The sequence below is a fragment of the Phacochoerus africanus genome, chromosome 2 (assembly GCF_016906955.1).
Source record: "Phacochoerus africanus isolate WHEZ1 chromosome 2, ROS_Pafr_v1, whole genome shotgun sequence".
In the NCBI taxonomy this organism is placed as follows: domain Eukaryota; kingdom Metazoa; phylum Chordata; class Mammalia; order Artiodactyla; family Suidae; genus Phacochoerus; species Phacochoerus africanus.
In genome coordinates, this window is record NC_062545.1 from 231,473,355 (window position 1) to 231,499,672 (window position 26,318).

A 26,318-nucleotide genomic window follows, 5' to 3' on the forward strand; every position below is an offset into this window, starting at 1 on the left:
AAGCAGCTTCCAGTCTATGCCACAGCAACGTGGCATTCAAGACGCATCTGCGACCTACACTACAGCTCAAGGTAGTGATGCATATTTAACCCACTGAGCGAGGCCAGGAATCAAACCCTCATCCTCATGGATACTAGTCAGGTTTTTAACCCTGATGACCCCAACTGGAACTCCCACAATGACCTCTTTTTGTTAGAATGAGTGCACATAGGGAACCTCCTGTTACCCGGAAACCTACCCACTCTCAGAGTCTTAGCTTTACCCTACACCTCCAGCACCACCCCATGGGCAGGGAAGTGACTATGTAAGCAGTTCATTTAATTCAATATATGTGTGTTGAATGAATAAGTGATAGGAAGAAAAGAACTACTCCTACTCTCTGGCAGTTAAAAATCCAAAGAAAACATATACACAATATTCCTCTTGCTACAAAGGAGACTGCATCAACTTTCACCATTGACTCAATGCTATGTGCTGTGAGGGCGGGAGAAGGGTGTTTTCTACTTTGTAAAGCACTGCGGCTTGTTCCATAATTTAATTCGATTTTAGTTTTTATGTGACTATACACACGAATGTAATGTTTTTAAATACTAAATGTATTAAGCAAGGCTCATCAGGAAATAAACATCTACAAGTTCAAGTGCAAACTTTAACAAGAAATGAAAGCCTTGGCATCCTTTTTTCCCCCCGTTTTTGTTAGTAAACCTATTTTTATTTTTTAAATCAGAAATGACGGCACTTCCCGCGTTTCCTGCCTTCAGGGAAGGCGGATATCATTCTGAAGATCCCACTCATATGCCCAGTCCTTACGGGGTTCTCTCAACTAAGAACCAGGGCGAACCTGAGGAAACAGGGATTGGAAGCCCACGGCCGGCCAGCCCTCAGCCCAGTCCATGGAAATGCCCAGAGGGCGCGCTGACCTCGGGCAGGAGGCTCGCAGCCTCCCGCACGGGTAGAGATCTGCAAGGAGAGCGAGGAGGGCGAGGAGGGCGAGGAGGGCGAGGAGGGCGAGGAGGGCGAGGAGGGCGAGGAGGGCGAGGAGGGCGAGGCGGGGATGGGCTGGGCGGGGCCTAGAGGGGCGGGCCCAGGGGCGTGGCGCACGGGCGAGGGGGTGGGCGGCCAGGGGTGGGCAGCGAAGTCCTTCAGGGCCTAGAGCGCAGCCCAGCGCAACTCGGCTCAGGGCGAGGAGCGGCCCCGTACCCTCCCTCCAGCGTCCTTGGGGCCAGACACTCGCTGCAGGTAACCACCTCTTCGCCGGGCAGCAAGGGAGGAACCGAGAGGATGGAACGGAGGGAGGGGACGTACTCTTAGCGAGGGCCCCGCTGTCCTGAGCGGGGTCGGCTCCGCGAGGGGAAGAGGAAGCGGAGCCGGGGCAGGAGGAAGAGAACGCGAGGTGAGAATCCGCTTCGAGCTTGTTCTCCCGGGGGTCAAGGATGGTGCACGGCGCCCTGCCTCGACTCTATTCTTCCATCCGGTCAGGGGAACCCCGGGCCAAGACTCTGGTGCCCACTGTCACCTGGAAGCGACTTTTGCTGGTTTTCCCCTGGTCCACGGAACGAGTAGGAACGAGTAGGAGTTTAGGAGTCGAAGTGGGAGACTGAGGGCTTGGATAGGCTGGGAGCAGCAGTTGTTCTCTACTGTCCCTTTGGGTCTAGAGGTTTTAACTTCATTTAAATCTTAACTGTAGCCCTGGGGAGAGGCATTTATTACCCCCATTTCACTGCTCTGCCAGGGTGATAAATGACACACCCTGAGGCAAACCACTGGAAAAAAGACGCTGGTCCTGGGGCTCCGAAGCCCTCAAGCGTCTACTTTCTTTCCCTCTCTACCTGTCACGCCAAGTCTAGGAAACAATGCGCTGCTGGGTTTGTGATGAAACAGGTGATTCTTTTTAAACGCATTCTACTCCCTTTCTAGGTTTCTTTTTGGCTTCGTGTTGTTAGCACCTAATATCTGATTTAAGTTTTTACAATTTTTATTAGCTTTTTTAGGTGAAAGAAGCTCTCGCTCACAGTCCATTCCTCCCTTGCCGCCTGTTTTCTGGATGCACCCCTGCCTGACACACACTTCTCATCTTTCTCGGTGGATGACGTCGTCTGTAGCGTCTGGCTGGGCCTTAAAGGCTGCCCGGTTGGAGGTGAGTCTTGTAAGTCACCTGGAGTCCTGCACACACGCCCTTGGCCTTGGTATTTTTTTCTAGAGAGAGAAGAGTCTTCATTTTACAAATAGCAGTACAAGAGACAAATTGGGAGGATATGCAGTGTTCAGAAACATAATGGTGCCTTGAGATGAGAACAAGGCCATAGCTTTTTGTAATCTGAATTTGGTGAGTGGTAGGTGAGGCATCCAGTCAGGGACTCCTGTGCTGCTTCTCTGGGCATCCTGCCCCCCCCTTTTAGAGCTGTTCTGAAAGGCAGGTTTGTTTTATAAAGGGGAGGAGGAGGGCTGAATGGTTTTTAAAGATCAGTGTAAATTACCTGCTAGGATCCCAGGCAGTTCCAGACAAGACCCCCTTGCCAGAGGATTTGGTAACAGATTTCAGCTGTGGCAAGAAGGAAACTGCAAGCTGTGTGTGGCTATCTGCTCTTGCTTATTTTTTTATTATTATTATTATTTTTTGCAGGCCCTCAAGATGGTAGTTCTGGGAAACTTTTGAGTTATTAGAAATCGCTAACTTTTTTATGTTTAAAAACAGTGTAACATACAGTGAATTTACTTTTACTGAGTTTTATTGGTAGATGAAAGAAGTTGGTGATTTTTTTTTTTTTTCATTTTCATTTCATGGTGAGGGTTTGAAGGTGCCTGTCAGCTCCTCTGTCCTTCCTTCAGCCTGATCCTGGAGAACCTTCTCAGCCTTTGCCATAAACATGTGCTGGATTGCATCCTTCATTAGTTTATTCTTGATTAATTAGAGGACTGCTTCGAGTCACTAGTTGCTTCTTTTGCACTTGCAATTTAGCTGCTTAACACACACACATGTTTTTCTTAAGAACTATCAACTATCTACAAAATCAAATCTGCAATTTTGCAGAGACTGAACATGTAGTGTGTGAGAGAGCTAAATGGACCTTTGTTGGTCCCAGGGGACCTGCTAGTATCTGGTTGGGTGTTGGCCATTCCTTCCCCCTAAATATGCAGCAGATTTGGTCCAGTGTGGCCAGAGCTCCCCTACCCAATAACTGAAAAATCTTTATTAAAAAAATGTAGAAACTAAGTTTAAATACTGGTTCTTTTTTTTTTTTATGCAAGAAATCAAATCAAAGTAGGTTCATTCAGAATTCTTAGAAACTGCTGAACCTGGTGATTACATTTTCAAGTGAATGAAAACTCTGACCTATGAGGTAGATACTGTACATTTTTCATGAAATGAGGTGGTAGGAAACAAATTACTGCTATTAAAAATCATCTCTTCTGAGTCACAATTTCTGTTTTCTTTTGTTCAGCTGCATTGAGTAAAATCGTCTTTATGGGCCAGCCAAGGTTTTGTGTCACTGTTTATTCATGGTTCTTGCTCAGGATAGCTCAGGATGCCAGATGCCTAACTCTCAGCTTTAAAAAAGCAGTTCCCAAATGACTATTCTTACAATTCTGGTGTTTTTCCTGGGGCATCTCTCTATTCTTAACCAAGTGACTTTGACATAGGAGGCAGGATTAAGAGTAGTCATATATTCTTGCTGTCTGTCGGTGGCACATGCATGTATGTTTAGATCAGAGTTTCTCAGCTTTGGCACTTTTGACATTTTTGGCCAGATAGTTTCTGTGGTGGGGATTGTCCTGTGCATTGTAAGGTGTATAGCCGTGTCCTTGATTTGACCCACCTGATGCTATCTGTCCCCTCCCTCTAATTATAATAACCAAAAATGTCTCCAGACATTGCCAAATGTCCCCTGGGGGACAGAGTCACCCACTTGAGAAAAAAATGAGCCAACATTTAAAATGCTGTAAACATTTATTAACTAAACTCTATACTGAACACAGTTAACTCTAAACTTTTAATGGCTCAAGAAGCTATTTGTAAAGCTTAAACATCTGACGTTTAAAATATTTTTATAACAAAGATGACGAAACCAGGCTTCTTCGTGAACAACCATGTGTATCCTGCCAGGTTTTATACCAAAGAAATTTCAAGTGTTTGATGCAGTTGTTAAATTTCTAGAGTTTAAAATGTGAAAGTTAGGGAGTTCCCTCTTGGCTCAGGTTAAGGATCTGGTGGTGTTGTCACTGCCCTGGCTCTGGCTGCAGCTGTAGCTCAGGTTCGATCCCTGGTCTGAGAACTTTTACATGCCTTGGGCATGCCTCTCCCTCACAAATGATAGCCAAAAAAGAATTCTACAGTGTTGTTTTGTTTTGTTCCTCACCGTCCCCCCACCCCCCATGTTGAAGTTCCTAGGCCAGGGATTGAATCTTATCTGCAGCAGCAGTGTCCCAAGCCACTGATGTGACAATACTGGATCCTTAACCTGCTGTGCCACAGGGAACTCATACTGTAGTTTTCATTTTTCTTTTTTTAGTATGCTCAATATCTTTCAGTTTTTTAAGGTGATGGAATATCAATGGACCATGGTTGTTGATATAGAAAAATTGACTCAAGCCCTAATATTAGAATGCCAAACAAAAAATTCTAAGCAAAATTTTAATAATAAGACTCAGTGTAAATCATATTCAGAGTAGAATTTAGTTTTAAAAGAAATTGAAAATGTTTTACCTAACAGCAATAACTAAGACAACTGGGTATTTCTGTAGCCTGAGAAGGCCTAATTTTATGAAAGAAAACTCTAAGTAATATGTAATAGAGCCTATCAGAAGAAAAAATGTCCTGTAAATATAATCCTCTTTTTTAAATCTTGGCTGGGGAGGCTGAAAACATAGCCCTAGTTGTGAAAAATGCCTCCTTAACTAGGGGTTGACTATTCATTGGGCCCCCTCCAGAAATCAGACTAATTTGTAATACTCAGAAATGGCTACATAATTTGTGGATCCCCTTGTCTAAACACTGTGAAGAATTTCGAGATGGCAACGGACAACTGAGCAGTAGGCAAAGCATAGGGTGCTGTGTGACTGCACATGGGAAGCTTGCCCTGGTAAAACTCTGTTCATAGCTGAGAAGAGCATTGTAATCACAAATGCAAATCCAGGAGTTCCCGTTGGGACTCAGTGGTGAGCGAACCCAATTAGTATCCATGAGGACATGGGTTTGATCCCTGGCCTTGCTTAGTGGGTTGGGGATCTGGTTGCCCTGAACTTTGATATAGGTCGCAGCATGTCTCTAATCTTGCATTGCTATGGCTGTGGAGCTACAGCTGCCTGGCAACTGTAGCTCTGATTTGATCCCTAGCCTGGGAACCTCCACATGCTGTGGGTATGGCCCTAAAAAGAAACAAACAAACAACAAATGCATATCCAAAGAAGGAATTGTTGCTGCTGCCATGAAGCACCCAGAGGTTCTAATTTATTGATTGTTTTAATATTTCCAATGAGGAATCTCCATGTATTTGATAATCAATACACCAAATTTACTAAGAGCTTCCTGTCATGATTAATTTTTCTTTTGCTAAAGAGGGAGCCAAACTGTTTGCAAGACTTCTGGGTACTTGAGTGACCTGTTCATTCATTGAACAACTGTTTACAGAGCAGCTGTTAAATGCCAGCCATTGTCAGCTGTGGGGCTGCAGCTGTGAACGGGATGGGGATGGAGGATCCCTGCCATTGTGAACTGTTTAGTGGCTCAAGGAAAGGGCTCAGACAAGCACACAGTCACACAGGCAATCATAGTTAGGAAAGCACAGATGTCTGGAGACCATTTAACCTGGGGACCTAACCTGGTTTAGGGGAGGGGATTTACTCCAGGTAGGTACCCTTAAAGAGAGTTACTTAGTTATTTAGTTATTTTAGAGCTGCACTCTCGGCATATGGAAGTTCCCAGGCTAGGGGATGAATTGGAGCTGTAGCCGCTGGCCTACACCAAAGCCATAGCAATGAAGAATCCAAGCTGCACCTGCAACCCATACCGCAGCTCACGGCAACGCCAGATGCTTAACCCACTGAGTGCGGCCAGAGATTGAACCCGCATCCTCATGGTTCCTAGTTGGGTTCATTAACTGCTGAGCCACGAAGGGAACTCCAAAAAAATATATACATGTATATATTTTAAATGAGGCCATAAGGAGTTTCTGCTGTGGTGCAGTGGGTTAATGATCTGGCTTGTCTCTATGGAGATGCTGGTTCGATCCTAGCCTGGTGCAGTTAAGGATCGGGCATTGCTGTAGCTGTGGTGTAGGTTGCAGCTCTGGCTCACAGTTACTGGCCTGGGAACTTCTGTATGCTGTATGTGCGGCTGAAAAAGAAAGAATTAAAAAAATAGGGAGTTCCTATCATGACTCAGCGGTAACGAACCCGACTAGGATCCATGAGGACGCTGGTATGATCCCTGGCCTCCTCCAGTGGGTTAAGGATCCAGCGTTGCTATGAGCTGTGGTGTAGGTTGCCGATGAGGCTCGGATCCGCTGTGACTGTGACTGTGGCTGTGGTGTGGGCCGGCAGCTGTAGCTCCAATTCAACCCCTAGCCTGGGAACTTCCATATGCCGTGGGTACGGCCCTAAAAGACAAAATAAATAAAATGAGGCCTTAACAATGAGCAGGAAGTAATCTGGTGAATTAGGATTTGCAGTTCCAGGCTGAAATAATTGAGATGAAGGAAGGAATGTAGCTTTGGGTTGAGTCCTCTTGGATCATTTTTTAGACTTTGAACTTTAATGTAAGGGTAGTAGGAACTCATTGAAAGCTTGTAAATGGGAGACGAGATGATTAGATTTGGGTTTTAAAAATGATCATTGTCACTGCTGTGCTTAGAGGGGTGGGCCCTGCCGGCATATATAGTGCCTTGCTGCAAACCAGCAAAAGGCTTCTCTTCTGAGTGGACCAATTAGAAGAGATATATTGCTTGTCCCACAGGTTGGACCAAAGGTAGCTCCTTGAGCCAGTCAGTTTGTGTGGGCACAGCCTGTGCACTTGTATGTGGCCACCTTGGGAGTGGGAGAGAATGGGGTGTGGCCCAATAGTGCAGTCACCCAAGGATGGAAATGGGTTAGGGTAGCCCTCTCCCCAAGAAGGAGAGAGAGAGAGATTGTGTATAGTTGAAATCAGTAAGAAGGTGGTGTCTATTTGGTTACAGTTGATGGAGAGGGAGGTATCCCAGGATGATATTTGGCATAAATAACTGAGTAGGATAGGGTCGTGAAACCACTTATGGTTAAAGGGCAACACCAGAGGAGGAATGGGTTGGCACGAATTAGGGGAGTGAAGATAATTCCATTCAGATCTGTCTGTGAGACATCCAGGTGGAGTCAGGAAGTAGGCAACAGGGAACTCCTGAAAGAGATCTGGGGTGGAAATAGATGTTTGGGAGCTGTTGCAAATAAATACAATCACTGCATATGAAAAAGATGATCCAGTACTCACCTAGCTCAGTCTGTCAGAGCATGAAAAACTTAAAAAAGATCATCCCAAGAGGGATGTAGAATGAGAAGAGAATGGGGCTGGCCCTGGAGAGTTTGATCATTGAGCTTGGAGGGAGAGGAGAAGCTGGTTCAGACCACTAAACCAGGAACACCTGCAGGGTAGGGAGGAAATGTGGGGTCTGTGGCCCTTTCTTCTTTCCTTGTTTGCTTTTCAAATTGAGAATGGAGAGACTTCTATAATGCTGTTGGAAAGTTTCTGGTAGAGAGGGAGAGGCTAAAGATGTGGGAGTGAGAAATAAATGCTAGGGCCAGACTTCAGAGAAGGTGACAGAGGACAGATTCCAGAACACTGGTGTGGGATTGAACTTTGGTAGAAAGTGGGAGGGAGAAGATGGATAAAGAGGCCTTAGATTTGGTGAGAACTGTGAGGCTTTTTCTTTGAAGGAGGAGGCAAAACCATCTGCCTGAGTTTGGTGTGTTTGTGTGTAAAGTCAGACATTACTGTCAGCCAGTATTTATTGAGCATTTTCTTAGGGCCAGACATTGTGGTGGGCTCTCTGGAAAGTATTAGGAATGTTGATTGCGATTGGTTGTGGCCTTATGATAAAATAAGAAATACGTATTTGGTCTCAGTCTCCAGTTTCTCTTAAAACTCTTGGCATTTCCTGAGAGGCCGGGGTAGTAAAAAACATCTTTTGTTATTCACATAGGAGCCTCTTTCCACACTTGAGTTTATGCTAATGAGGTGACTTACATATGTATGTGGGGTGGGGGAGAGGCTAGGTAGCCTCAGGATAGGACTAGTCTTTTTTTTTTTTTTTTTGGTCTTTTGACTTTTTAGGGCTGCACCCATGGCATATGGAGGTTCCCAGGCTAGGGGTCTAATTGGAGCTGCAGCTGCTGACTTACATACGCCACAGCAACGCCAGATCTGAGCTGCGTCTGCAACCCACACCACAGCTCACAGCAACATCCGGACCCCCCAACCCACTGAGCGAGGCCAGGGATGGAATCTGCAACCTCATGGTTCCTAGTCAGATTCATCTCTGCTGTGCCATGGGAACTCCCAGGAGGGGACTAGTCTCTAGAAAGGTCGAGGAATTAGGGGGTTGGAACTTTTCAGCCCCATCTGCTGACCTCAGGGAAGAGGAGGAGGTACCCAGGGATGGGCTATAAAATCACTTCTACAATGCAGTGCTGTTTGGAGAACTTCTGGGTTGATAAGCGCATCAAGGTGCTAAGCAGGGGTGGCCAGGGGCCGGGAGAAGAAGTCAGGAAGAGCAGCACCCACCCCTCTCCCCATACCTTGCCAGGATCTCTTCCATTTGGCTCTTCCCAAGTTATATGCTTTCTAATAAACTGATAGTAATAAGTAAAGTATCCTCTGCAATCCTAGCTGTGCCAGCAAGTTTTTGAACTTGGGGTGTAGGGGAATCATGGGACCCCCTGTATTTGTCATTGGCCTGGGCACCCCATTTGCAGCTGGCCTGTGAAATAGGTGCAGTCTTGTGGAACTGAGCCCTTAAGCTGTGGGGTCTGGGCTAACTGTGGCTAGTCAGTGATTGAGTCGAAGGGTTGAGTACCCAGTTGGTGTCAGAACTGGGTGGTGTCTGGAAGAAAAAACTTCCCACTTTTGCTATCAGAAGTGTAGTAATTGTCTCCATGTTACAATCTTTTAGGTGAAGAATATCAAGAGTTTTGACTTCATGGTCAAATTTATAAAAATATGACACCTGCTGACTCATTTGCAAGGTCAGTTGATTGAAAATTACCAGACGAAGCTTTGTATAATTGGTGGGTAATTGGAAAACTGTCAAGGTTTAGGAAGCAGAGCTAAGAGTGTTCTGTTTTCCCACATATCCCTGTGACCCCAGACAGACAGCCATTCAAGCAAAATGTTACAGTACATGGAGGCTGGAAGCAGTCATTCAAGTGCTCTATTGCACAGTAATTAACTGGAGTTTTCAGAAATAATGAAGCGTATTTAATCTGTTGTTTTCATCACAAATATTAATTGCAGTGAGCAAGAAGTTTTGTGCCGTAAGTAATTAAACTAATAGGTTTTATTTCTTCTTTGCCCTTTTTGTTTTGTAGTGCCTACCATTTAAGACTACATGCACAGCGGTACATGTAAATTTTTTTTTCTTTTAACGACTGTACCTGTGGCATATGGAAGTTCCCAGGCTAGGGGTCAAATCAAGCTGTAGTTGCCGGCCTACACCACAGCCACGGCAACACTGGATTCAAACTGCATCTGTGACCTACACTGCAGTTTGAGGCAACGCTGGATCCTTAACCCAATGAGCAGGGCCAGGGATTGAACCCGCATCCTCATGGATACTAGTTGGATAGTTAACCCCCTGAATCACAGCAGGAACTCCAGTACATGTCATTTATAAAGAAAGTTGCATATATTGAAAGTACTTACTCAAAGCTTTTATTCTTAGTAATTGTACTATAAATTTTGCAAGCTCATCATTAAAAACTTGGAGTCAAACTGCTCTCCACACAAACACACATACGGAGAAACATGACAGTCTAAAACTTGCATTCCTTGTAAACTTTAATCTAAAATTGCCTTTTCCCCATGATATGTACCTGTAGTTCATTTAGTGGAAAATAGGATTGCTATTAGAGTTAAAATAAGTACTCAAACTCTGGAAAGTAATGAATCCTGTGTTTCCTTTGAAATGCTTACATTAAACTTCCTTTAAACAAGCCACCTTGGGTACTTTAAAAAACAAACCAAAAAGACCATGGAACTTCCAGAAATGTTGTCATTAGTCCTTTGTTCTGGGACAGGTAAATGCTTTAAGTCTTGTGGTTTCTCATTCTTCAATTCACTGGTCCTGTCAGTGCTGCTGTCCTTGAACCCACAGAAGCCAGTTGGGGTGTTTTTGGTAAGCAGAGGTTGATTGAGGGTTGAAGTTCTCTGGGCAGGTGAAGGTTAAAAATCGAGTCTCAGGTTAGCTGCTTTGGGGCTCTGATTGCCTCTCCCTAAAAGTTCACTTGAGGCATATATGTCAATATTCTGGCAAGATTCAACTGACCATCAGATTCAGCTGACCATCATGTTGGCGTCAGGTAACCACGAATTTTCTGGCATCAGCAGCTGGACCCAGGAATGTGCCCAGGGCACCATCCCAGGCTATCCGACTTGCCAGGCTTGTGTATCCTTTTGATATAAGTGTAGGGTGTGCCTCTAGAATATCTCACATAGATGATGCACGTGATACCATCTTTGTTCACTCTTTTCTTACATGCCGTGTCACTCAAAGTCATTAAATTCACCCCAGAAGATGCAACACTCCTTCTGCTAATGAATAAAACCTCTGATTGACAGAAAATATCTGAAGCACATGTAGAAGCTACAGCGAGAATACGGCTGACCCAGGAATGTGTTCTTGTTTGGGGTTCTTGACCTTCACAACCTCCAGGGTATAGTTGAAAACGAACACATTTACATCTTACTGGCTATGCTGAATTATTTTAAGAGTACAACCTAACAAAATAGTCAATCCAACAATGTTGTAGGTTGGTTGCCTTTTATTGGAGAACTTGTAAGTTCCCTAAAAATAGAAGGCATGGCTATACAAATACAAGATTTTCAAACATGTGTCCAAGTCAGAATGAGTGCCTTTAAACACCTTATTTGGTATCCATGAAACCAAGCAGGACCCTGAAGGGCCCTCCCAATATAAAGCCTCTTCATGCTCCCCTGTTTCTTGCTTATAGAAAAGAGATTTTAGTCTCTTAGACCTTCCTGAATTCCAAAGGGCAGATTCAAACAGTTACTAATTAGAGGAGTGAGAGAATACAGAGAGGAAAGGCAGTCAAGATACAATGGTGCAGCTATAGGGCAGGGTCCTGATTCCTCCTAAAAGGATATCTGAGCTCTTCCACAGGAACTAAGGCCCCCACCCAGGTGGAAGGTGGTAACTTCAGGCTGAGCATCAGCCTGTGGATCCCAGGCTGGATCCCAGACAGGTTGGAACACCTGTCTGTTGCCTCATCACCAACCAATCAGAGAAACGTCAGACACCCTATATAAGATTACCCACCCCCCAATCCCAACTTTAGCTATAAAAACTGTTTTCTAAAACCATTGAGGAATTTGGGAGCTTTTTGAGCATGGCTACCCTGGACTCCTTGTCTGGTGCCTTACAAGAAAAGCTTCACTTTCCTTTGCCACAACCTAGTGATAGTAGATTGGCTTTACTATGCACAGGATCATGGACCCAAGCTTGGTTCAATAACATCCACTGATGTTTCTGGCCATTTTGAGGATGGTCCTTTGTGCCAAGTTGGACCCATTAGGAAAGGGACCAGTGTTTGATGGTAGATGTGCTGTTGGAACATAGTAAAAGTCAGCTTCACAAGGTAGATTGACCATGCTGGCTAATACCAATTTTTTTTTTTTTTTTTGTGGCGGGGGGGTTAGGGTTGTGGTGGGGAGGTTAAAAATGTACATGTAAGAAAAAAAAATACACTAGTTTTCTTGTTTGACTCATACAGCAATTTCATTCTTTTGTTTTTTTGGTTTTGAAATTTGATATGTATTCACAGGGGGTGGAAAAAAAAAAGAAAAGCAATGTTTGATGGCCATAGACCACATAGGAGTCAGCTTCCCTATCCTCTGCCTTCTACCTCCCTGACCAAATTGAGCAAAGTGGTAGAGTGCAAAAAGGAACATTCAACCGGGTGAAGTTCAGGGTCAAGCCTCAACCTTCTACTCATTATTGACCCTTAGGAAAGTCACTTATCCTCCTGGGTCCTGGCTTCTTTATGTGTTCAAGAGGTGAGTGGGACTTGGGACTAGATAGATTTTTTTCCTCATGCCTGGTTGCTTCTCTAAAATTTGCTGAATACCATGTCCCTGGCACCTGTCTCTAAATGGTCACGGTGACTATTACTATCTTAAGGGCTATGAGAAGGAAGAAGCCCAGGAGTACAGCACTTTGTCTAACTTCATTTTGACCTCAATTCTCTTAAGTTACTGGACCTCAGAATCCACCCCACCCCCATGATCTAGTAACTGCCCCCAGAGCTGAGTTTCTAGCAGAACTAGATGTGTTCTGGGTTCTCAAGTTTCTTTCAGCTCTACAATGGATGCATTGTTTCCAAAATAGTTTACTATATTGACCAAGCCTATAATTTACCCCAGAAGGCTCAGCACATAACCTTTGTCTAAATTGTTTGACGTCAGGGAGATACATTATTTGTGATTGTATTTTCCCCCCAGGACCTAAATAATAGGTTTGTATAATAGCTTTTGTAATAACAAAATAGTTTTTCATAATAGCTGCTCATGTGGAATTAAGTGTATTCAGGTATTTGTTAATAAACTTGAAATACAGTTTCTTATGTGTGTGTTGGGGAAGGTGGGTGTCAGAAAAAAGTTAGCCTTAGACATGAATTAAAGATTTGAACAATGTCCAGATAAGGAAATATAAACAATAATAGTCCATAAATTGCTAATGTTAGGAGTTCTCCTGTGGCGTAGCCAGTTAAAGATCCAGCTTGGTTGCTGCAGTAGCTTTGGTCACTGATGTGGCACAGGTTCAATCCCTGGCATGGGAACTTCAATGTGTCAAGGGCACAGCAAAAACAAAAAAACAAACAAACAAAAACTAATGCTCATTACAGGCTCATTATGTATGAAGTATAGGGTAAGCACATTATACTTATTCTTTTGTTGTTGTTGTTGTTGGTCTTTTTACCATTTCTTGGGCCGCTTCTGCAGCATATGGAGGTTCCCAGGCTAGGGATCCAATCGGAGCTGTCGTCACCAGCCTATGCCAGAGCCACAGCAATGCGGGATCCGAGCCGCGTCTGCAACCTACACCACAGCTCACGGCAACGCCGGATCCTTAACCCACTGAGCAAGGCCAGGGATCAGACCCGCAACCTCATGGTTCCTAGTCGGATTCATTAACCACTGAGCCACGATGGGAACTCCTATACTTATTCTTTATAAAAACTCATGTATGTATGATTGTTAACCAAATTAAATTGCTTGAAATTATTTTTGTTTTTAACCAGTGAAGAAGCTAAAACTTGGAGAGGTTAAGGGCTTATGGAAGTCTAAGTTGGTGGATGATGGTGCCTAGTGCCTGGGTTGTCTGGATCTAGAGTTGAAATCATTGCTACCAAACTCTCCTTTCTTTCATGTGTCACCATACTCAGGAGAAATTAAAGAAGTACAAAATGAAACCTCCCTGATGCATCATTTTACAGTTGCAATACTGGCAAAAATAATTACACTGTGTATGCATACATAGTACACAATGAAGATAATTGTAGAGTAAATATAGAGAAACTGGCACTCAGGTATTACTGGTGGCAGACTAAGTAAATACCATAGTCCATTTGAATGGCAATCAAGAGCCATAGAAATTAATAAATTTTAATCCAAGAGTCCTCCTGGAATTTCAAGGAAAAGCTAAAAGAAAAGACAGATAAGAGTATATTCAAATGTGTTCATAGCTCAAGTTTATATCAGTACAATTTGGAGGTCACACATTAATTGTGACAAAAACAGTGAAGACATTTTGATGGCCATTAATTGATAAAAGCGTAATAGAAAACTGAATCCCAACTGCTATCCTGTCAGAGCACAAGTGTAAAACAGTGGTGCCCCAGACTCCATCAGAAGGAAGCATGTAAATGATGTGTAACTGGACTGAGACTGTAAACAGCTTTTTGATTGGAAATTATTTTGATTATCATGCTTTGCAAACATATTTAACTGGAGCATATGTTGAAGCATTGGGGCCGTTTTCTCCCAATTTACAATTTAGAAAAATTCCCAAAGTGAAAATTAAAAATTTAAACATGACAGTGTATTCGAGTAAATATCTCTCTCTACATTCCCAACCAAAAAAGATGATCACTGAATAGTTTTGGGTGTGCGCTTCTCAGATTTTTCCATTGTGCATTTACGATCTATTTGGAGCCTTGTTTATTTAATGGGCTTTAGTCTGTACAGAAGTACAGCTCATCTCTGAATGCCAGTTCATTTGAAGAAAACTTTTTATTTGCCTACATGGAGTATTCCTTCATTCTTGGCGTTGGCAGTACTTTCAATTCAATATACCTAAATGTAATTTAAATAAAATGATAGATGGGAGTTGCCCCACAAGTTTATGAGATCTTTTTTTTTTTTTTTTTGGCTGCATCTGTGGCATGTGGAAATTTGGGGGGGCAATGGATCAAACCCTGGCCACAGAAGTGACCTGAGCCCAAGCTGCTGCAGTGTCAATGCTGGACGCTTAACCTGCTGTTCCACAGCGAAAACTCCTATGAAGCTTCTTAAAGGGAACTTTCAGAGTTCAGATCACAAGTGGGTCTGGGAGGGTTGAAGAGGTTGTTCTGATGTGTCTTTGGTCTAAGCCTTTGGGAGGAGAGTTTGTCATGTTTACACTCATGGGAAGAATTGGAAGGTTCTGGGGCTCCTTGAAAGGTTAGGAGGTGGGGCAAGGTATAATTTGAAGCTGTTAATAACTGGATCGAGTGTTATTCTTGGCCAGAAAGTGAGACTGTCCTGCTCCCTCTGCTCTCTTAGGAGTTAGCCGTGGGTTGAGCCTCACCTCTTTCCTGCTGGTAAAGTGGACCAGATGACCACCAGATGGTCATCAGAGCAGCTAAAGCCTCAATTCCTTAACTGTTAAGTGAGAATAAAAGTGGCTGCACATTGGTTGAGAATGAAAGAGAAAATGTATGTAAAAAGAGCTTGCTAACTCTTAACATTAACAGTTTCCTTAAGTCTGCAATAGCTTTTACTATAAAAGCACCATCAATATGTTTGTGTGTGTGTGTGTGTGTGTGAAGGAAAATAATGAGATTCCCAGCCGCTTCCTTGTATTTTATTTTTATTTATTAATTTTTAGTTGAAATTTAGTTGATTTACAACGTGTTTCTGGTGTACAGCAAAGTGATTCAGTTATACATACATACATACATACATATATATATATATGTACACTTTTTTTTTTGTCTTTTTGCCATTTCTTGGGCCGCTCCTGTGGCATATGGAGGTTCCCAGGAGTCGAATCGGAGCTGTAGCCACCGGCCTACACCAGAGCCACAGCAACTCAGGATCCGAGCCACATCTGCGACCTACACCACAGCTCATGGCAACATCGGATTGAACCCGCAACCTCATGATTCCTAGTAGGATTCGTTAACCACTGAGCCACAACGGGAATATATATATATATATATATATATATATATATATATATATATATATTCAGTCCAAATGAATGTCCATCCATTTGCTTTGGAACAGCAAAGTGCCTTATCATTCAATAGTAGGGGTCCTGGAGTTCCTGTCATGGCACAGTGGAAACGAATCCGACTAGGAACCATGAGGTTGCAGGTTCGATCCCTGGCCTTGCTCAGTGGGTTAAAGATCCTGCATTGCTGTGGCTGTGGTGTAGGCCAGCAGCTGTAGCTCTGATTAGACTCCTAGCCTGGGAACCTCCATATGCTGTGGGTGCGGCCCTTAAAAAAGCAAAAAAGAGTAGGGGGTCCCCTAACCTAACTCAACTGCTCTTCTGCACAGATGAGACTAAAGTGCAGAATGGTTGAGAAAGGTATATCAATCCTGAAGATGGAATGAGAGCCACCCAGCATGAGGCCAGTTGTTTGAGGTTTCTTTATAGATATTCATTCTGTAAGACCCAACACTGAGTACTTTGAATTCATGTTCCACTCAGTGACAGACTATAATTTGGAGCATTTAAGTATTATACTTTAGTTTCTTTATCTGGGAGAGACTATGAGTTAGAAGACACATGTAACAAAACACATCCAGGATACTGCCCTACCTTTTTTGGGGGTGGAAGGGAGTGGATTTTGCAATGTTTAGACTTTATTTATTTATTTACTTTTGGTCCTTACCAGTTGAATAAGCCTGTGCAAAGCCCAGGGAACAGTGTGAGTATCAGGGGAGGGAAAAAAGGCTGAGACCAGACTCTGATTACCAGGAGCTGACCAAGCATGTGCCTGGATCAGTTTAGAAATGAGGCTATGTGAAAATAGGGAGGCATAATGGTAATAACCCTTGTTTATTGAGCAACTGCTGCATACTAGTCACTGTGTTAATTGCTATAATACATGTTTTAAAAAATTGTCACTCACCAAATAGTCTTATTAGCTTCGTTTTTTAGATAAGGAAAGGCTCAGAGAGATTAGGTCATTTGCTGAAACCACCCATTAGAATACAGTATAGATAGGATTTATACTTGCTTGTGTTTCACTGCACACCCTTCTTTTGCTCCGTGGCTCCCAATAGTGAATGATGCTGAATTTCAAAGAAGGGGTAGTCATTGTGGTTCAGAAAAGGGACCACTTGCAAGAGCTTGAGCTGAATTTTAACATGTTGAAGAGAATTGGGCTAAGAGCACTTCTCATTCTTGTTAATAGTTAGGAATGTATTTTTCCATATAGAGTGAGAATATCTGCTTTGTCAGTTACATTTAGCGAGCTGAAAATCCAGACAATGGTATGACCTGGAATTTTGGGAATTCCTCTAAAAACAACAGGGCATCTAGTATTTTAGAACTAGAGTCTCTGGGAGCTAGGAAGTGTTTAAACCTCAGAATATTAAAAATTAGGATTGTTCAGAAAACCCAGCACCTGTGGGCTGCATGTTGAGTGGGTGGGGCAGAAACCAGGGCCACTGTTAAGATGTCTCTGTTTAAGAAATGTTTTTGAGGAGTTCTCATTATGGATCAGTGGGTTGAGAACCTGACTAATATCCATGAGGAAGCGGATTTGTTCCCTGGCCTCATTCAGTGGGTTAGGGATCTGGTGTTGATACAAGCTGTGGCGAAGGTCACAGATGAGGCTCAGGTCCAGTGTTGTTGTGGCTATGATGTAGGCACACAACTGCAGCTCAATTCAACCTTAGCCTGGGAACTTAAATATGCCACAGGTGTGGCCCTAAAGTGAAAAAAAAAAAAAAAAGAACTGTTCTTGACAGGTGGCCTTGCTAACCAAGTATGCTCTACACCGTAGTTTTCTCATCTTAAAAATGAAGTATGGGGAGTTCCCGTTGTGGCGCAGCAGAAACGAACCTGACTAGGAACCATGAGGTTGCAGGTTCAATGCCTGGCCTCACTTAGTAGGCTAAGGATGCAGTGTTGCCATGAGCTGTGGTGTAGGTCGAAGACACAGCTCGGAACTGGTGTTGCTGTGGCTCTGGTGTAGGTCAGCAGTTACAACTCCGATTGGACCCCAAGCCTGGGAACCTCCATATGCTGTGGATGTAGCCCTAAAAAGACAAATGAACAAAAAAAAGAAGTATGGGTAGAATTCTCTTGTGGTGCAGCAGGTTAAGAATCTGGGGTGTCACTGCAGCAGTTTGGGTAGCTGCTGAGGCATGGGTTCAGTCCCTAGCCCAGGAATTTCCACATGGTGTGGGCCAAAAAAAAAAAAAAAAAAAAATTGATAAAAATAAGAAAAAAATTAAGATTGAGAAAATGAACCTTAACGTACCTTTCAAATCTAAATTCTGTTTCCATAAAACTATGGTGCTCTATTCAGTACTATAAGCTACCTAGGATTCAGTTGTTTTTTTAAAAAAAGAAAATGAAAGAAACAACTTTTTTTACTCTTCAGTCTGGAATTTTGAAGGGAACAATGAGATCTTTTATACTCATTTTGGCCTGTAGTGGTAATGAAGTTGAAAATTCCTTTAAAAAATAAACTTGTGTGTGTATGCATGTGTGTAAACAGACTTACTTCTGTTCATGTCTATCGAGGTCAGTCTCTGTGAATGAACTCTCCTACCTTGGAGGACAGATTTTTCCCGTTTCAAAGTTAGGTTAGCCATTACTCATACTTGAAGGAAATTTGGATGACACTAAAACCATGTAGTCAGTAAGAAACACACAGGTCTTTGAGAGGGAGCCAGGCAGATGATCTCTGTTCTTTATCTTCAAATTTTTATAACACCAGACTTGGAAGGCTTTGTGTGTTCAACCAACCTGGGGTCATTCTTGCCTATACTCCTAATATACTTTCTTTAATGTGTGTCTTTCCCTAATTTAAAAAGCCTCTTCTATGTTTGCCTAACTCTCCTCACCTCCTCAGAAGGTGTCTGTTCAAGTTATAAGCCAGTGGCATTTTTAAAAATCATAACAAAGAGGTTTTTTTGTTTGTTTTGTTTTGTTTTTAAATAACCCTCAAGGTTAAAACTGGGTCATTAGTGGAGTCAAGGAAAATTTAGCAGTGTTAAGTATATTTATAGTGTTATACATCTCCACTATCCATTTCCAGAACTTTCCATCATCCTAAGCGGAAGTTCTGTACCCATTAAACAATAACTTCTCCTTTCTCCCTCCTCCTGCCCTGGTAACCTCTATTATATTTCCTATCTCTATGAGGTTAATTACTCTTATTAGGTACCTCTAGTAAGCAGAATCATACAATCATATAGAATTTTCTTTTTGTGACTGGATTGTTCACTTAACATAATTTCATTCCTTTTTAAGGCCAAAGAATATTCGTGTGTGTGTGTCTCTGTGTCTGTGTGTTAGGGGCTGATAAGGAAACAAAGATGTTCAGAAAACAAACAGCAGATCAAGTCTACTCTCTAGTCTCTGAGTACTTATTGTTTGCCTTATATTTGCAAAGGAAATTTTCAGAATAGTGTCTGGGTGTTCCTCATTTCCTTCCTTTCTGAAATGATTGGAACATTTTCATGATTAATGAGCAAAGCTCATTTGATGGATGAGAAGCCATCCCAGGGGAGGACAGCTAGCCCTGGAGCCAGGCCACCACGATTGCTGCTTCTATGCAGGACTTCTGTGTAGCCTTCTGGGCTCCTTCTCAGAAGGGCTTCTTCCTTCTTTCCTTCCTTTCTTCCTTTTTTAAGGGCCCCACCTGTGGCTTATGGAGGGTCCCTGGCTAGGAGTCAAATTGGAGCTTCAGCTGCGCATCTATGCCACAGCCACAGTAACATGGGATCTGAGCCACATCTGCGACCTACAACACAGCTCATGGCAATGCTGGATCCTTAACTCACTGAGTGAGGCCAATGCTGGATGGATACAAGTTGGGTTTGTTACTGCTGAGCCACAATGGGAACTCTGAGAAAGGCTTTTTCTTTTCTTCTTCTTTTTTTAATTATTATTTTTTGTAATAGTTACTTCTCCATACAATTTTTTTCTACTGTACAGCATGGTGACCCAGTTACACATACATGTATACATTCTTTTTTCTCACATTATCATGCTCCATCATAAGTGACTAGACATAGTTCCCAGTGCTACGCAGCAGGATCTCATTGCTAATCCATTCTGAAGGCAATAGTTTGCATCTATTAACCCCAAGCTGCCCAACCACCCCACTCCCTCCCCCTCCCCCTCGGCAACCACAAGTGTATTCTGCAAGTCCATGATTTTCTTTTCTGTGGAAAGGTTCATTTGTGCCGTATATTAGATTCCAGATATAAGTGATATCATATGGTATTTGTCTTTCTCTTTCTGACTTCACTCAGCAGGAGAGTCTCTAGTTCCATCCATGTTTTTGCAAATAGCCTTTTGTGCTTTTTTATGGTTGAGTAGTATTCCATTGTGTATATGTACCACATCTTCCTAATCCAGTCGTCTGTCGATGGACAATTGGGTTGTTTCCATGTCTTGGCTATTGTGAATAGAGCTGCAATGAACATGCGGGTGCATGTGTCTTTTTCAAAGAAAGTTTTGTCCGGATATATGCCCAAGAGTGGGATTGCTGGGTCGTATGGTAGTTCTATGTACAGTCTTCTAAGTTACCTCCATACTGATCTTCATAGTGGTTGCACCAGCTTACATTCCCACCAGCAGTGCAGGAGGGTTCCCATTTCTCCACATGCCCTCCAGCATTTGTTATTTGTGGATTTATTGATGATGGCCATGCTGACTGGTATGAGGTGGTACCTCATGGTAGTTTTGATTTGCATTTCTCTAATAATCATTGATGTTGAGCATTGTTTCATGTGCTTGTTGGCCATCTGTACATCTTCCTTAGAAAAATGTCTATTCAGGTCTTTTGCCCATTTTTACATTGGGTTGTTGGCTTTTTTGCTATTGAATTGTATGAGTTGCTTGTATATTCTAGAGATTAAGCCCTTGTCAATTGTATCCTTTGAAACTATTTTCTCCCATTCTGTAAGTTGTCTTTTTGTTTTCTTTATGGTTTCCTTTGCTGTGCAAAAGCTTGTCAGTTTGATTAGGTCCCATTGGTTTATTTTTGCTTTTATTTCTGTTGCTTTGGGAGACTGACCTGAGAAAATATTGGTAAGGTTGATGTCAGAGAATGTTTTGCCTATGTTCTCTTCCAGGAGTTTGATGGTGTCTTGTCTTATATTTGAGTCTTTAAGCCATTTTGAGTTTATTTTTGAGCATGGTATGAGGGTGTGTTCTAGTTTCATTGCTTTGTATGCAGCTGTCCAGGTTTCCCAGCAATGCTTGCTGAATAGACTGTCTTTTCCCCGTTTTATGTTCTTGCCTCCTTTGTCAAAGATTGACTATAGGTGTCTGGCTTTTTCTTATGAGAGATTACTTGCATCGTTTGGGGCATGTATGTGTCCCCTGTTTATTATCACTCTTCTGATTTCTTTACTGAAATCTTGCTTTCATTTCCACAGATTCATTGCTGTGGTTCATAACTGAGAAATAGACTTTGTGTCATAACATGAAAGGAGGTCTCTAGGGTTATGGAACATGAGTGGTAAACAGATACTAACTCTTACTCACCTTCCTCTTTTTTAAAAAACTGCTTTTGTTACACATCATAATCTTCCTTTTGCACTTCCTTTGCTTCAGGCTTTTACTCTGTCAGCATGCATAGAAACTAGGGATGCTTTTCTCTTTTCTAGTATCTACATCCTACCCATTTTTCAAGATTCAGGTAGGCTGTAATTGAGGAAGCCTTCTTAGGCCCTTTCTTTTCCTTTAGATGGATTTAGAGGTTTCTTCTCTGTAGTGCAGACTGGAGTGTATTTCATGGGTCCTCCCAGATTGTGGGCAGAAATGGGAGGTTTTAGTTCCTCTTTCAGGCCATCAGCTGCCTGTGTCCCTGGCTGTTCCTCAGAGGAGCACTTTCATAGAATGAATACTATTTCTAAACATGAATGAGATGCACAAGTTATTTAAATGACATTTTGTTCCTCAGTACTGTAAAAAATGAAGAAAAAAAAATTCTGTAGAACTTTTTATGCCATTAATTCAAGCATAGAAAACCTTTTATTTGTTTTTCTTTTGTAGGTGATCACACAGATGAAGCCTAGTTTTAGTTGCATCTAATTTAAAGATCGGGACAGGAGTTCCCATCGTGGCTCAGTGGAAAGGAATCTGACTAGCATCCATGAGGACACAGATTTGATCTCTGGCCTTGCTCAGTGGGTCGGAGATCCGGTGTTGCCCTGAGGTGTGGTGTAGGTCGCAGACACAGCTTGGATCCACTGTTGCTGTGGCTGTGGTGTAAGCCAGTGGCTACAGCTCTAATATGACCCCTAGCTTGGAACCCTCCATGTGCCGTGGGTGTGGCCCTAAAAAGACAAAAAAATAAAATATAAAATAAAATTAAAATAGGGACAGGTCATTGAGACTTTCACTAATCATATTTACTACATATTTTAAGTTTTCATATAACTGTTTTTTGTTTGTTTGCTTTTGTTTTTTTGTCTTTTTAGGGCCACACACACGGCACATGGAGGTTCCCAGGCTAGGGATCTAATCAGAGCTGCAGCTGCCGGCCTACTCCAGAGCCACAGCAATGCCAGATCCAAGCTGCGTCTGTGACCCACACCACAGCTCACGGCAATGTCGGATCCTTAACCCACTGAGCAAGGCCAGGGATCGAATCTGCAACCTCATGGTTCCTAGTCAGATTCGTTTCTGCTGTGCCACAACAGGAGCTCCAAGTTTTTATATAACTGTTTAATAGGCTTTGACATGGAATTTAAATAGTTCATAGAAATGTGAAAAGAAGGTAAAAATAGAAGGAAAGAAAATAATAACTGTTCTGCTTACCAAGGCTTGAGAATATTGATTTATATTAGTTATGTTTAAAACTGATTAGCTATCATGATAGGTCTTAATTTTATCACTACCTTTAAGACTAGGGAAATGTAGCCATTTGTTTAAACAGAGTTACAAATTACACATTGTTTGAAAAAGCACATGTTTCCACAGAAGTGCCAAGAACTATCATAGGTCTTAGATTTCACCCTTCTTGAAAGCTAACAAGTCTATCACAGTTTTCACGGATGCTGGCAGAAGGCATAAAACTCCTGTACAAAGACAAAGGACACTTTACTACCTACAGCAATAGTAGTAGCAGAGTATTGGCATTTTTGTCGTAGGTCCCTAAGCCCTAGTTCCCCCAGGGCAATATGAGCAGAGACAGATAATACCTGCTCAAGCAGTGGGTTGCATTACAGGAAAGGAACCACAAGCTTAGGGAACCTGAACATTTATGGTGGGCAGTAAATGTGCCTTTCTTTAGCTCCCAGATATGTTATCTTTATTATCTCTATAGTAAGCACACTTGCCCTTTGCTGGGAAGGAAAACACTGAATCTTTCAAGACTGTTTGATTTGCCAATAGCATTTAAAAAACAAAAACAAAACAAACAAACAAAAACAACAAAAGGGCAGTTAGTGCCTCACTTGCAAGATGTGCAGAAGTGTGAGGGATCTATGGAGAATTGTCTCCCAACAGAGAGTTGTAGTTATAAAAAAATAGTCCTCTCTCAATGCTCCCAAAACTTCCTGTTCCTTAGAACCCCATTATCCAGTAGAAATACGATGTGAGCTATATGTAATGTTTTAGTAGCTGCGTTAAAAAACAAAGCAAAAGAGACATAAAAAATTAATTTTGGCATTATATATACCTTAGTGTATCCTAAATGCTATCATTTTAATAGGTATGCAGCATAAAAAAGTTTGAGGTTATTAAAATGACGCCTGTGCTATATAATACAATAGAAATATCTTAGACAATATAGCCATCAAAGTTCAATGGAGTCTTACCACAAGAATAGTTATTTAATGTAAAGATACTTTACACTCTTTCAAGTTTTAAAATTTAATTTTAATTAAATTTATTTCCTCAGCTAAGCTAGTTACATTTAAATCAGTCAATAGGAGCATGTGACTAGTGGCTACCATATTGACAGTATAGCCCTAGAGGTAACCATTTTCAAATTCTTGCAGATCTCTTTTAGTCTGTATTTCTATTACTTTTAATAGCCTGCTGATGCTGTTCCTAGATTTTTCAGTTTGAGTCTTCTTGTTGACTTTCCAATATTAAAGATTTAATTCTCTTTTATCCCAAATCCTCCTCCTGTGTATTCACGTCACAGACCTGTTTCCCATCCTCCTAATCAATGGCTCTGAAAACTTGTTTTATGCTCTTAAAAATTATTGAAGATCACAAAGAGCTTTTTATGTGTGATACATTTATTGGCATTTACCTATTAGAAATTAAAATTGAGAAAAAGTTAAATGTTATTTATGTAAAAATAACAGTGAAAAGCCCTTTGCATGTTATGATAATATTTTTAATGAAAGACTCTTTCATAAAAGTTAATGAGAAGAGTAATACATTTTATATTTTTGCAAATCTCTTTTAATGCTTGGCTGAATAGAAAACAGCTTAATAGAAACTCAAAAATAATTGCTTTCATACTTGTTCTGATGACAAATCACATATAGGTAGCCTCTAGAAAACTGCTCTGTATATGAATAGTAAGAAAATGGGAGTAATAAAGGTGGATGATAACCTAGTATTATTATTATTATTATTATTATTATATTTTTTTGTCTTTTTGCCATTTCTTGGGCCACTCCCACGGCATAATGGAGATTCCCAGGCTAGGGGTCGAATCGGAGCTGTAGCCACTAGCCTACACCAGAGCCACAGCAACGCGGGATCCGAGCCGCATCTGCAACCTACACCACAGCTCACGGCAACACAGGATCGTTAACCCACTGAGCAAGGGCAGGGACCGAACCCGCAAGCTCATGGTTCCTAGTCGGATTCGTTAACCACTGCGCCATGACGGGAACTCCTTTTTTGAGGTAATTTTTTTTTTTGTAGTATTATTATGAAAATAGTTTTGGGAGTTTCTGTTGTAACTCAGGGGTTTAAGAACCCAACTAGTATCCATGATGATGTTGGTTCGACCCCTGACCTGGCTCAGCAGGTTAAGGATACAGTGTTGCTGTGAGCTGTGGTGTAGGTCGAAGACATGGCTCAGATCTGGCATCTGGCATTGCTGTGGCTGTGGTATAGGCTGGCAGCTGCCATTCCAATTCGACCCCTGTCTTGGGAACTTCCATATGTTATGGTGCAGCCCTAAAAAGAAGAAAAATAATTGCAAATCAGGAAATAAGTGGTCATTGCCTGCTGCTCTCACTTAAAGATTGCTCTGTCTGGAATTTTTCTTGAGTGGAACTAAACGCATCTTATGTAGTTTGTTTGGAGCGAGAAAATTGTCAAGTTGCTGGCAAATAAGTGTATCCACTTAGACTCCTCACATGTCAACAGCCAAGCCCATGAGGAAGAGCCTTATCATATTTTTTGTTAGACCAAGACTCTGTTTATATTATGACCTTGTATAGGCTGAGCTCTAATAGCATAAACTGAGCTAAGTAGCATAGTTTTTGTTTGTTTGTTTTAGGGCCTCACTGGGGGCATATGGATGTTCCCAGGCTAGGGGTCGAATTGGAGCTATAGCCGCTGGCCTATGCCACAGCCATAACAGTGTGGGATTCAAGCTGCATCTGCAACCCACACCACAGCTCATGGCAACACTGGATCCCTAACCAGCATGAGTGAGGCCAAGTATCGAACCCGAGTCCTCATGGATGCTAGTCGGTTTTGTTAACCACTGAGCCACAAAGGGAACTCCCTAAGTAGCATAATTTTTAATTGCACGTTTCTGTTTTCCCTAGAAGTAATGTCTTAAGTTTATGTACATATTTCTGACTATGTACATTTTACTTTTTCAATTCTGAACTCTATAAGTTGTCAAATCCCTTTAGACTTCATTCACTTACAGATTTACAGCAGAGGATCTCTCTTTTATCTTAAATGTCCTCTGTAGCCATTTGACTTGGTTCAGTTAAGACTGGTTTTTTCCTAGGACTCCTATATATTCTAGGATCTCTTTTTCCTGTAACCCTAGAATTTCTTTTGCGTCGTTGCGGCAATACCTGATTCTTAATCCACTGAAGAGGCCAGGGATCAAACCTGCATCCTCACGGACACTATGTTGGGTTCTTAACCCTCTTAAATAACAACAGGAACTCTCACAGTGTTGTGTTATTTCTGCTGTACAGCAAAGTGGTTCAGCTATACATATATACACTCTTTTTTTTTCAGATTTTAATTTTGAAATGCATTGTACGTGCTTTTATTTATTTATTTATTTATTTTTTACACCGCAAAGTCTTACAGTGTTTCTTTCTTATTCCAAGCTGAAATCTAGATTTGGTATTTGGTGGGTTTTGGACCTCTTATGTACCTCTCCTCATCGATTTATCCTTGTGAGAATAAACCTGCCCTAAATTGTACCCTTTATCTGTACATTAGTTTTTTCAATCAGATCCTCCCCATTTTGAGCTGTTGAAGGCAAAGAGCAACTGGTGGCATTATAAAATTATAAGGAGTCATTTCGCTTGGAGCAACATTGTAATTCCAAACACTTCCCATTGCCAATTATGTGATGCTGGGCCAAATATACAACTCCAGTCTTTCAACACCCATCTCTCCCATTGCTCTGTGCTCCTAATACAGTCTTATTGAATCTCGAGTGAGAAAACAGTGCTTGTTATTAAGACTGATGCTCGCCTGAGATAA

The 26,318-nt window shown here is 42.0% G+C and overlaps 1 protein-coding gene across 7 annotated transcripts in view; it reads left to right on the forward strand.

Annotated features, from left to right (window-relative positions):
• The first annotated feature begins 1,117 nt into the window (after nucleotides 1-1,117).
• GCNT1 (glucosaminyl (N-acetyl) transferase 1) overlaps nucleotides 1,118-26,318 on the forward strand; it is a 164,764-nt gene continuing 139,563 nt past the window's right edge. For 3 of the 7 annotated variants that reach the window (XR_007133238.1, XR_007133239.1, XM_047767795.1), the window contains exons 1-2: nucleotides 1,118-1,239; nucleotides 1,983-2,137. The gene's annotated coding sequence lies outside the window, so the exon portion shown is untranslated. The other 4 variants (XR_007133240.1, XM_047767796.1, XM_047767797.1 and 1 more) reach the window with 4 other exon arrangements.